Here is an 11,327-nt window from a genome sequence, read left to right as displayed (position 1 = left end):
GTATTCGGACTTCCCTGCGGTTGGAGTAGATCCACTCCGGTTTTTAACGTTATTAAAATTTACTCTACTCTGCTTGTCTGAATACCTGCTCCGTCTTTTAACTGACGTTAACCCACTATTTAATAATCTTTTTTTAATACTATTTAATAATATATAATATAATATGGTTATCCATTGAACGCGTAAGTTCATCGTAACCGCGTAAATCTCGTAAATAAACGATTTTCCATACAACATTAAGGAAGTTTACGAGCTTTACATGGTTACGAGGCATTTACGTGTTTATATGAATTGCCTTAATAGGTATTTAATAATAGTGGTTTAGTCGCAATTGTATATGTGTACATATTTTTAAATGACGATTATTTAAAATTTGTTTCAAAAATGTTTATAGTATGTACGTCGTATTAAATTATAGTATTTACGTCGTTTTAATTGATATCAACACTTTTCAAATCGGTTGAGTAGCTTCCGAGATATTAAAAATATAACAAAATATAAAAGTTTAACCGTGTACCCTTTTATTTACTTTGTTCGCGCCAAATAATATTGGTATGGTTGAAATCGGAGTAAAATGTTCTATCTATCCGCATTTTTGGTTTTCTTATAGCTATACGGTTGGTATCTAGACTTGTTCCAATATCATTTTACAAAAGGTCTCATATTTACGTTTTATTTTATACCTTTATATTATTTCCGTAGTAGAGTTGGATTTTTAATTCACGAATCAAACATTGTAAGGCTATCTGCACACTTGTCGTCCAATCATAGTTGCGTTATCGTCTCGCCCTGAAATTTTGAGCCGAGCACATGCATTTCAAAGGAGATCTGCACACTTGTCGTTATCGGCTAGTTATCGGCAAATCGTAGAAGATGCAGAAACGGATAAGTACGGCACTGTCGTTTGCTAATCGTTGTGCACGCATTGTTTGTTTACATTTTATGGGGGAAAATTAGTGAAAAAGTTAATATTTGCATTAAAATTGTATAAAAATTAGTATTTTTTTGCATAAAATCTGTGGAAATTATTAAAAAGTGGATAATTGCATTAAAATTTAATAAATATGAGCGTTTTAACTATAAAATATGACGAAATTGTATTAAGTCTCTGTGTGCATACACAAAACACATTCCAGGAAAAGAAAAGAAGAGATATTACTGGAAAATTACGTCTAGAAATGTTGCAGCACAGTCTATATTTAAAAAATTGCAGGTTTTTGTAAATATTTCGCGAAAATATCAACCAAAAAAAACAGAAAATACCTGCTCCAAGTGAATTTTTAGACGCCAAATGAATTGAAATATCACGACCAAGTGTGCAGAAGTGTAATCGTCATGTAATCGTTGCTTCATGACGATAACTATGACTCAACTATGATTGGACGACCAATGAGCAGAAAGCCTAAGTTTTACATGAACAATCATGAAAAAATTCACGAGGGGCATTCACCTTAAGAAGGAAAAAGATTTGAGAAACCTCTCATGGAAACTTTATCTGAGTTGTGTGAAATCAGTTAGATGTATGAATTTTATGTTACATAATTAGGTAGATATATACCTATGAATATTTACCTAAATATGTAACATAATATTAATACATCTAAGTGATTTCACACAACTCAGATAAAGTTTCCATGAAAGGTTTCTCAAAGCTTTTTCCTTATTAAGGTGAATGCCCCTCATGAATTTTTTCATTATTGTTCATGTAAAACTTACAATGTTTGATACGTAAATTAAAAATCCAACTCAACTACGGAAATTTTGTTTTGTTCTTGTAACGAAGCCTTTCACCTAGTGTGGCTGTGTTAGTATGTGTGCGTATCCACATGTGAAAGCAGCTAGCTATAATTTCGATGTTCCTTGTACACACCATACAACACTAAAGGGGTGAAACTTCGCTAGCCCGGCGGTTCGATAAAGCAGTCCTAAGCGTGCGTTTACGTGTGCGTGATTGGGTGTGTGTGTGTGTGGTAGGACAACTTCAATGTGAGTAAGAACAGGAGAAATGAGTGACCACTTCGGCCAGGCGAAGTGCAATAAAACGGCACGGAAAGAGGCTGAAGTGAGTCAGAAGAAAGTTACGGTGCCGAGAAAGTGCAAGTGGACGCGAGTTTTGAAGTGTGAAAAAGAAATAAAAAAAAAAAGGTGCTTTGTTAAAGTTTTCTTGTAAGAAAATATGAAACGGTTCGCGCAAGTGCAACTAGCGGTTTTTTAGGTTCCGTGATGTTTGGATACCGTCAATTAAACGGGTTATAATTGAATTGTTAGGCTAAAAGTATTTGGAATTTGAGGTAGGTTTTGATGATAGCCACATTGAAATTATTTTAAACATAGGGGACTTAGTGTGAATTTTCATATGCATGTACATACACATGTGCATATAAGTTCTAATGTACACTGCGGGGAAAATCTCTAGTTCTGAACTGGTGCGCTTCTAGTACATTTAGACCCAGTACTGGTTCGCGATAAATCTCTTTTGCATGCAAGCAACTGGCGAATTTAACATGGCGATGTCCTAGGAAGTGTCAATTGCCCCCCGCTGCATCCCTTTTTCGATAGTTCCGAACTAGTCCTAAATTCTATAGTTCCGAACCAGTTCTAAAATCGACAGACGAAAGAAAAAAGTATCATGATTTTTCAATCTTTTTGGTTCTTCCGTGTGTGCGATTTTAAGTTATTTTGTAAGGAACGTGTTTTCAATTTGAAATTAAATTTGTATGAATGATTGTAAGAAATGTACGTTTACATACCTTTAGCTGTAGCTGAGTTTGCAGAGGTGCTCGCAGTTATTTCTTAGATTCCAGACGGTCGCAATATGTTGCAATGTTAACACAAACTTTAGTTTTGTATTTGCGAGCTATGAAAAAGCATCTGCGAAGCGCAGAATAGAAGCGTATTTGAACGAAAAAGCCGCCGAAAACATATCTATGTAAAGTAAACAAGCCCCCGCTGCATCCCTTATTCGATAGTTCCGAACTTGTTCTAAATTCGACTAAGAAGATCTAGTCCGTTCTGCATCCCTTTTTCTATAGTTCCGAACCATTTCTAAATTCGTCACTTTAGATATCGATTTCTAGTGAAAAAAACTGAAAAAATTAGTATTTTAAAAGTACCACTTTTCGCCGATTTCGGACTGGAGGAGATCTAGTTCATATCGGACTAGTTCCTTTTTGGTGACAAAGACCTAGTACGGAACTAGAAATTTGATTCACTAGTAAGCGGTTTCCCTGCAGGGTATGTACGCACCGAACTGTGTATACAAAAGTATATACATATGTACATATGTATGCATAGCAAGGCCAGTGCAGATGGAGATTAATGCTAAGAAAAGTGCCTAAAAAAAATTTAGCAATGACAAATGTACTTAAGACTTCTTTAATATCTTCCAGGTCGCCGGTACGGACGTGCAAAAGGACCTCAGTAGAAAAAGTATTCAAATACTTAAGTGCCCCCGACACATAGCACATCCACGAGCACTACTTGCCACACCGCGAGCAAGAGGCACCGATAGCTACGACGATAACGTCGAAGAATTTAGCGAAGTACTCCACACATCCATATGTACATGCAACATTTGCTGGGAAAACAACAAGTATTTACAAGGGAGTACAGATATAAATACCCACACCTACATACATACACATACGTAAGGAGATACTTCGCCATCACATCCGCAAGCTACAAAATACAGGAAAAAAAGGGCAAAAAGAACAATAGAATAGGGGTGGGAGCGGGTCAACGGCCGCTGCACAAAATTCGAACACTTGGAAGCTGGATGTACATAGAGTGAGGGAAGCTGAAAAAGGGAAGAGCAGACTAGAACTCACCGGGAACAAGTAAGCTGAACTGGGGAGAGTGGGCTGAATTGCAGTGAGCGAACATTCGCCAGCACCAGCGACGTACATACATACATCGTTGCGCGGTCAGCAACGGCGATATCGCCCATTGAAAGTCGATAGCAACCGCCCCGCCGCGACCAGCAGCGCAGCAGAACCGACGACGTCACCATTGCTTTTGGTTATTGTTGTTTTTCGCAATTTTTTTTTAGAAACCATTTTTTTCCAGTAATTTGCACTTTGTTTAATTTGGATTTGTAACTTTAATGCTTAATGAAAACTTGCAACTGTGTGCTTAGTTTCTTCTTTTAATGCCGGTTTTGCTTATTTACTTTGTTGCCTTATTTTACCTCTTATCACACCATTCGTAATTTCATTTCGCACTTGATTTATATTTCGTACTAGCAATATAGTGTCGTTTTTTTTTCAATATACGTATAGTCGGATAATTATATTTCTTATTTTTTTTTTGCAATCCAGGTGAATATTTCTGCTTTTTAATGTAATTTACGCAAATCTTATAACTTAATTGTCGGAAAACGTACTGCACGTGTGACTCGCTCGCTGCCCGCAAACACGAGCGAGTGGCCAAAGCAACAAGTAGCGCAGGTCGTCAGACCTCAGCTGGCCGCTAATACCTATATATCTATGTATGTACATGTATGTCGATTTCCAGCCCTTTTCAGCGTTCTCGCTAAATGTTGGTACCAACATCGTGGGAATGCTAGAGGTGAGTGAGAAGATAATTTAATACACACCTACTTACGTACATATATACATATATATACATACGTATATAATGTATATATTTTGTTTTGGTTACTGCGTTCCATAGTGCTAAATATTCGCGGCTATTCTTCTTTTGCATATTCATACGGAAGTACATATGCGTATGTTCATTAAAGCACTAGAAATATTGAAATAGGGGCATTCACATAAGCATATTAAATCAAGAAAATAGAAGAGAAATTGCAATTGACTAAGTTCTGAAGTGTTTATCCCGCGTTTGAAGTCATTTTTAATTTAGTTAAATATTATTTTTAATTGTTTATTTATTCCAACCCGCTTTATTAGCATAGCGAACTTGTATTTTTTTTCCTCAATCCGGCTTATTTTGTGATTAATGAAATGGTGTTTATGATTGGATTTTGCGTTTATACATATCTGCACATATATCAATCTTTTTAAGTTTTTTGAGAATTTTTGTAATTAGCCTAACTTTATTGAGAGTTTTGCCATATGAATTTTGATAGGCGAAATCAATTGTTTTTGAATTCTTGAATTTCCTTAGATGTAATAGAGTAGGTAGACATAAGATTAAAGATTTTATTGTGAATATTTAGGAATAAATCGTAACTATAAAATAAAAACAAGAGGAGAGTCAATAAATTCACCTGTAATTTTATTGCTATCCAGTTGAGAGGTTAAAGAGTCCTAAAATGGGATGGTAAACCTATAGAGTTTGGTATGGGTGTTACACTCAGGCCTAAGAGGGGACGTGAGGGCATTGACAGATTGACAGATTGACAGGACAGGTACAGGACTGATGAATTAGTGGACAGACATACAAGGTCAGGACTAGGGGGCGTTGCCACTTTAATAGGAGTCGACGCAACGCCCATGCGACGCACGCAGAGGGGGTGGGACGACTCCACCTGACTGGACAGGCCTTCTTCTTTAGCTATCACGTTTTTTTTTTGTTTATGTCATTTTGAGTTCTTTTTCTCACTGCAAAGTACAAACAGGCATAATTTTTTTTGTTTATGTAGGAGTAGGTAAGGTGCGCGGAAATAACGCCCACCGTACGGCGAGCTAGCCTGGGCCCGCAACCATGCCTGTAAACCGCCACGCCTTTGCCAACAGTCATCCCACATAACAATGGCACCCAACGTAATAGCCCAATAGTTTTTTCTGTATTTTCCCATGGTTCTCACTTATACTCTTAACTCTTTTTCTTCTTCTATTACTTTCCCCGCTACCTTCTTCTTAGCTTCTTTTTTTCTATTTCTGACCTACTATCGGACGAGTCAGGGTCACGAAGGCAACGTCACTTTCGGCTACCGGAAGTGACTAGTGCTTGAGTGACTAACCTGGGGGGAGTGAACATCACAACTTCGAAGTGCCTTCATTGTTGTTCAACACACTGATGAAGTGGGATTCGAAGTTGTGGTGTCGCTATTAGTTTGGTTGGTTAATTTAGTGAAGACAAGCTTTGAGCTACCTAGTATGCGATCCAGCATCGCGTACTAGTGAGGTTCATAGGAGTCTTCACAGGGGGTAATGGGGGTGAGTGTGGCATCCACCGTTGGAGCTACGGCACTGGCGGTTGACATGCCACACTAGATTGAAGAGTAGGTAGGGGTTAGGTGACTTCAACACAGGACAAATGACACACGGATTTTACGCTCTCGCTATGACCTCGCTCAGTGTAACACCACCCACACACCAAAACCATTAATTATTTTATAGCAACAAAAAAAAAATAAAAATAAATATTTACATATACTTGTGATAAAGAAAGTATACGTAAGGAAAAAAAGGAAAAAACTGAAATAAATAGCCTATTGGTTCACTAACCTGAAACAAATATCGGCGTTTTTTAAATTTTATTTATTTTGTTATTGTTCATATTTCTCCTCATTATTAATTTTTTATGTTTAGTTGTATTTTAAGATTACATGAATATTATTCTTGCTTTTATAAACATATTTGGTATTCCTTATTTTTCAACTTTTACATACACACGTATATTTTTTCTTGCATTTTTTTTTTTTGTTTTGGGATTTTTCAATTTATTAAGGAATTCTTTTTATTAGATCTTTAAAGTTTTGAATTGTAAATTTGGATCGCGTTTTCTTTCAAAATTTTCGAAGGCTTGAAGTAGTAATCTTGAATCTTATTCGTGGTAATTCTCAGAAGAGTGGATTAATTTTTTTTTCAGCTTTTATGATCATAGTGTTAGATTTTAAATTCTCGATCCTAATTTGCCAATAATTTTTATTTGAATTATTCAATTAAATTTATATTATTTCTTTTAAATTCAATTTCAATCCAATTTGTGATTGGATTTACATAAATATCTTGCTGATTTTGAGATTTGAACTTTTATTTTCGTTACTTTGAAGTGTTAGACTTATCTTGATTTTTTTTAAGTTCTAGAGTTTCAATATATAATTTTTTTTGTAAGTTTCCAAATTTTGCTCACAGCTTTTGAATTTACAGGGTTTGGATTTGAAATTATTGAGATTTTGGATTTGGAGCTTTAAATTTTGAAATTTGAATTTTCGTGAGTTGATGGAAGAACAAGAGAGCGAAGAGAGAGTGATTTCAGGAGGACTAGGTCTGTTTGATTCGAACCGCAGGGTTACTAGAAGCGTAGCGAGAGCCCTTGAGAATCAAGTGGTTGGTTCTTTATTCACTCAAATTGATACTGGCATTCCACATCCGGTGGACTTTCTCCTCACCGACTACTTGAATAGGTGTACAGCGCGAATTTTTGGAGCTGCCAGCCAGGAGCCACGTCAACCAGCTATAAGGGTGACTGACGAAATAAATTTGAGCACGACTGATAATAGTTTAACTTTCTCGAAGAAAATCGAAGAGCTTTGTCAGATGTCGGAAGAGGAGAATTCGGGGGTAAACATGCCACAAGGCGATCAAAGACCAGGAGGCTCAAAGTCGCAAAGTGGTGGGCCGAGTGGGCTGAGCCGTATGATGGCGCAACAAAACGACATGATGGCGGAATGTATGAACGAGGTCCGCCACATGAGAGACAATGTTGCTAGCCCCAACAATAGGGTGGCAGAAGTAGAGACGTCGGTGCGAGCCCCTGAGAATGCGCCAACCATGGCATCGACACCCGAAGCAACAAGGCAAAACCCGACAGCGGACCAACTGGGTGCAGGAAAAGGGTCCATTCATGATGGCAACCCGCGGTCAAGCAATGAATCAAGGGCTTGGAAAAAGGTAGACCTAGAAAAATGGCATATTAAGTTTGACGGTACATCGAAGGGTATAACAGTGTTTACTGATTTCCACTGCTTGGTCACCGGGAGCGCCCTGAAGTGGTACTGGCAAGTGCTCGAAGACCATGCCGAAGATCCGGACTTCGGGTACGTTGAGCTTAAAGCCGAGTTGCTGGGCCACTTCAGGACTGCTGAGTCGGATTATGAGGTGATCCGAGAGATTATGGAGAGGAAGCAGACTCCGCAGGAAACCTTTGAGGAGTTTTATAGTGACGTACATAATTTAACCTTCCGTCTAAAGAAAAAGATCCCGGAGCACGAACTAGTGGGAATCATTAGAGGGAATCTGAAGCCATATTTGGCGAATTTAACTTTTGCGTCCCGAATGACTACTCTCGCAGAGCTGAAAGCAGAATGTAAGCGCGCTGAGAAAGGAATCAAAGAAAGTAGAAACAGGCCAAAAGCAGTGAACGAATTAGAATTTGTAGAACATGATAGATGAGAAGATAGAACAGAAGGTAGAGAATAAGAGTGTGGAAGCAATGGGTAGGACTCAGTATTGTAAACCCCAACAGGCAGTGTCAGTCCCCAACAAAGTGTCCTCGTCCGTAAATCCAAATGTCCAAAAGCCCACGATCCATTCGTTTTGTCCGTCCCCTTTTCACCTTATGTTGTGTTTTGCGTGTGGCTTACCTGTTGACCACTATGTAAAAAACCCACTTGACGCCCAGAAGGAAGGTAAATGTAAGTCCAAGTTCCGCAATATGGCCTGTTTTGCGTGTGGTGGTGATTCGTCCTTTTGTGTATACAAACCAAACCCAGGAAACCCGAAGCTGGCGGAGATCGCCGGGAACTCTTGTCAGCAGTAGGATCTCCCGGAGATAACCCAGTGATTAGCCCATTGAGCATTTTAAAGAGAGAAGTAGGTAGTGGGGCAGTTAAGGATGGGTCGAGATCAGTAGAACATAGGACAACCAAGAGTCTACACACTAGGAAATTAGAATAGGAAGAAGCGCGTAGACGCATATTTTGCGAAGAAGTGACCATGAGGAAAAAGAATAGGAATTATGAGAAAATTAGGAAAATGAGAGAGAGAAAGAAAAATCTTAATAGGATTTGTAGGAAAATTATATCGACGGTAGTGACATTAAAGGGCGATAACCGATTCTTCGCGAAAACAAAGATAGGCGGGCAGGATGTGGTAGCCCTCTTAGACTCAGGAGCAGGTGCCAGCTGTTTGGGAAAGAACGCGGAAAAACTCCTCGAAGGACAGGAACACCTCATAATGCCGATTAAAGGCCAAAATATTCGTACGGCGAATGGAGGGGAGACAGCGGTAGTAGGAGTTGTTACACTGCCCGTTCTCTGGAATGATACGAATAGGGACCTTGACTTTTTGATAGTACCAGGACTACAGCAGGAAGCTTATATTGGCGTCGACTTCTGGCAGGCATTTGGTATGAGTGTTGTGAGCAAGGGTGTGACTACGAGTGTGAACAATGCTGTTATTGAAGAGGTAATACCCGCTGAGGGTGACCTAACATTTGACGCGGTACAGCATAACTTGGCCCATGACCAGAGTGTGGTCAAGGGTCAAGGCCCAATATCCCTCCTTTGCGGTACTAGGGTTAGGTAAGACGGATAAAGAGGAACACATAATAGAGGTCACCAACGAAAATCTCCCGGTGAAGCAAAGGCATTACCCTATCTCGCCCGCAATCCAGAAACTCGTATATGCAGAACTAGACAGGATGTTGGAGATGGGCGTGATAGAGGAGAGTAATAGCAGCTGGAATTCTCCTGTTTCGCTCGTGGTGAAGGGTACAAAGAATCGGCTTGGCTTAGATGCGCGAAAGGTAAATGAGCGAACAGTAGAAGATGCGTACCCACTCTCCCATATTGACGGCATCTTAAGCAGATTGCAAAACACTCGTTTTATTTCCGCAATTGATCTGAAAGACGCGTTCTGGCAAATACCCTTAAAGGAAAAATCGAGAGAGAAAACTGCCTTTACCGTACCTGGGAGACCTCTTTATCACTTTACCGTCATGCCATTTGGGTGGCGCAACGCTGCACTACGTATGTGTAGACTTATGGACAAGGTTATACCCGCTTCTTTACGTGAGTCCGTGTTCGTGTATCTAGATGATTTACAGTATATTTTGCTTAGCTGCACATCCTTCTTTGCACGAAAAACTTGTGCACGTAACCGAAAAAGGCACTTAAGCGAATTTTCTTTACTACTTCAATGAGGAAGGTATCCGAATCCCTATGAAACCAAATATTGGCGGAGCACTTACCATGTAGAAATTACTGCAAGCGAAATTTTTACCGAATGTTATCTAATTATCTATATAACTACGTAAGTTGATAACCATTTTCGTTGTTCTGCGAGATGAGCAAAATAAAGTAAAGGTTGTAAAATTACGTAATGTAGGGCCAGTGCAGGTAAACGTAATACTTTCATTGATAATTGATACTAGTCGCACAATTTTTAAGGCAGGTATCGCCAATGTGCAGGTATGTTGAATGCATCTATCGGAGCAGTTTCCTTATAAATGTTAAAAATAATGCTTTTGATGCGCATTTTGGGGTAGGTATCTTAAATGTGCACTTAAGCATAGAGGCAGCAAAGCAAAATATACTGTACTTGTTTGTTCTGAAGACTTTTCGTCCCATCTGCCGTTGTTAGAGAAAGTAGCTAGGTGTCTTCGTGAAGCGAAATTGACAATAAACGTTGAAAAGAGTAAGTTTTGTATTATCTTTGTAAGCTTTTGATCGAGTTTTTGTTATATGTTGGTATTGTTGTAGGCTGGTCGATCTACTTCTCCATGTGCAAGAAAAATACTTTTTTCTCCACTTCTTTGCCCAACGTTTCGCTAACTACCTTAGCATCATCAGGGGCGATTCTTTATTATAAATATCAACAAAAAACAGAGGAAAACAAGATTATTTAAATAGAAATTATGAGTTTTATGTACAAATAAAAATTAAAGATTGGTAAACAAAAATAACACAATCACAGGTTTTTAAACTTATTTTTTTACCGCATGACTTACATGTAAACTTAGGTTAAGTTGGTTTCACATCAATGCACATACATGTAAAAGCATTGAAAAACATATAAAACATATAAAAAACACAAAAAAAACGTTAAATACATTGAAAAACATAAAGTATTGCTACCATCCATCCGTGGTAATTTCGTCAAACTAAACTAAACTATTCGCTACAAACATAACATGTAAGCAGCCGCGATATCGTCCGTGTCCTCCTTCTTGTTGATTGTTTTTTCCCTTTTCTGTAGTATACGTAAACTCTCTATTGTGTATCTTGCCCGTTCCCTCTTCTCCTTGTCCAATATTTTAACGTTAGCTAGATCAGCCGTATGGCCACTGGTAAGTACGTGTTGTGCTAATGCTGTGCTGTTCTTCTTTTTGTTTATGTCGGCTTCGTGCTCGGAAAGGCGAACGCCTAATGCTCGCTTAGTTGTCCCTATGTAAACTTTGTTGCAGTTTTCGTTTTC

General features: G+C 38.6%; 1 long non-coding RNA gene across 1 annotated transcript in view; it reads left to right on the top strand.

Moving 5' to 3' along the window:
• The first annotated feature begins 1,274 nt into the window (after nucleotides 1-1,274).
• LOC108378218 (uncharacterized) overlaps nucleotides 1,275-11,327 on the top strand; it is a 12,308-nt gene continuing 2,255 nt past the window's right edge. Inside the window, exons 1-2 of the long non-coding RNA XR_001849395.1 lie at nucleotides 1,275-1,406; nucleotides 10,250-10,255. This is a non-coding gene — a long non-coding RNA (uncharacterized LOC108378218). The remainder of the gene's footprint in view (nucleotides 1,407-10,249; nucleotides 10,256-11,327) is intronic.

The sequence above is a fragment of the Rhagoletis zephyria genome, unplaced genomic scaffold (genome assembly GCF_001687245.7).
Source record: "Rhagoletis zephyria isolate East Lansing unplaced genomic scaffold, Rhagoletis_zephyria_1.1 Rzeph_scaffold_13599, whole genome shotgun sequence".
Lineage (NCBI taxonomy): Eukaryota > Metazoa > Arthropoda > Insecta > Diptera > Tephritidae > Rhagoletis > Rhagoletis zephyria.
The sequence above is the reverse complement of the archived record's forward strand: the minus strand, read 5'-3'. Positions and strand labels throughout refer to the sequence as shown.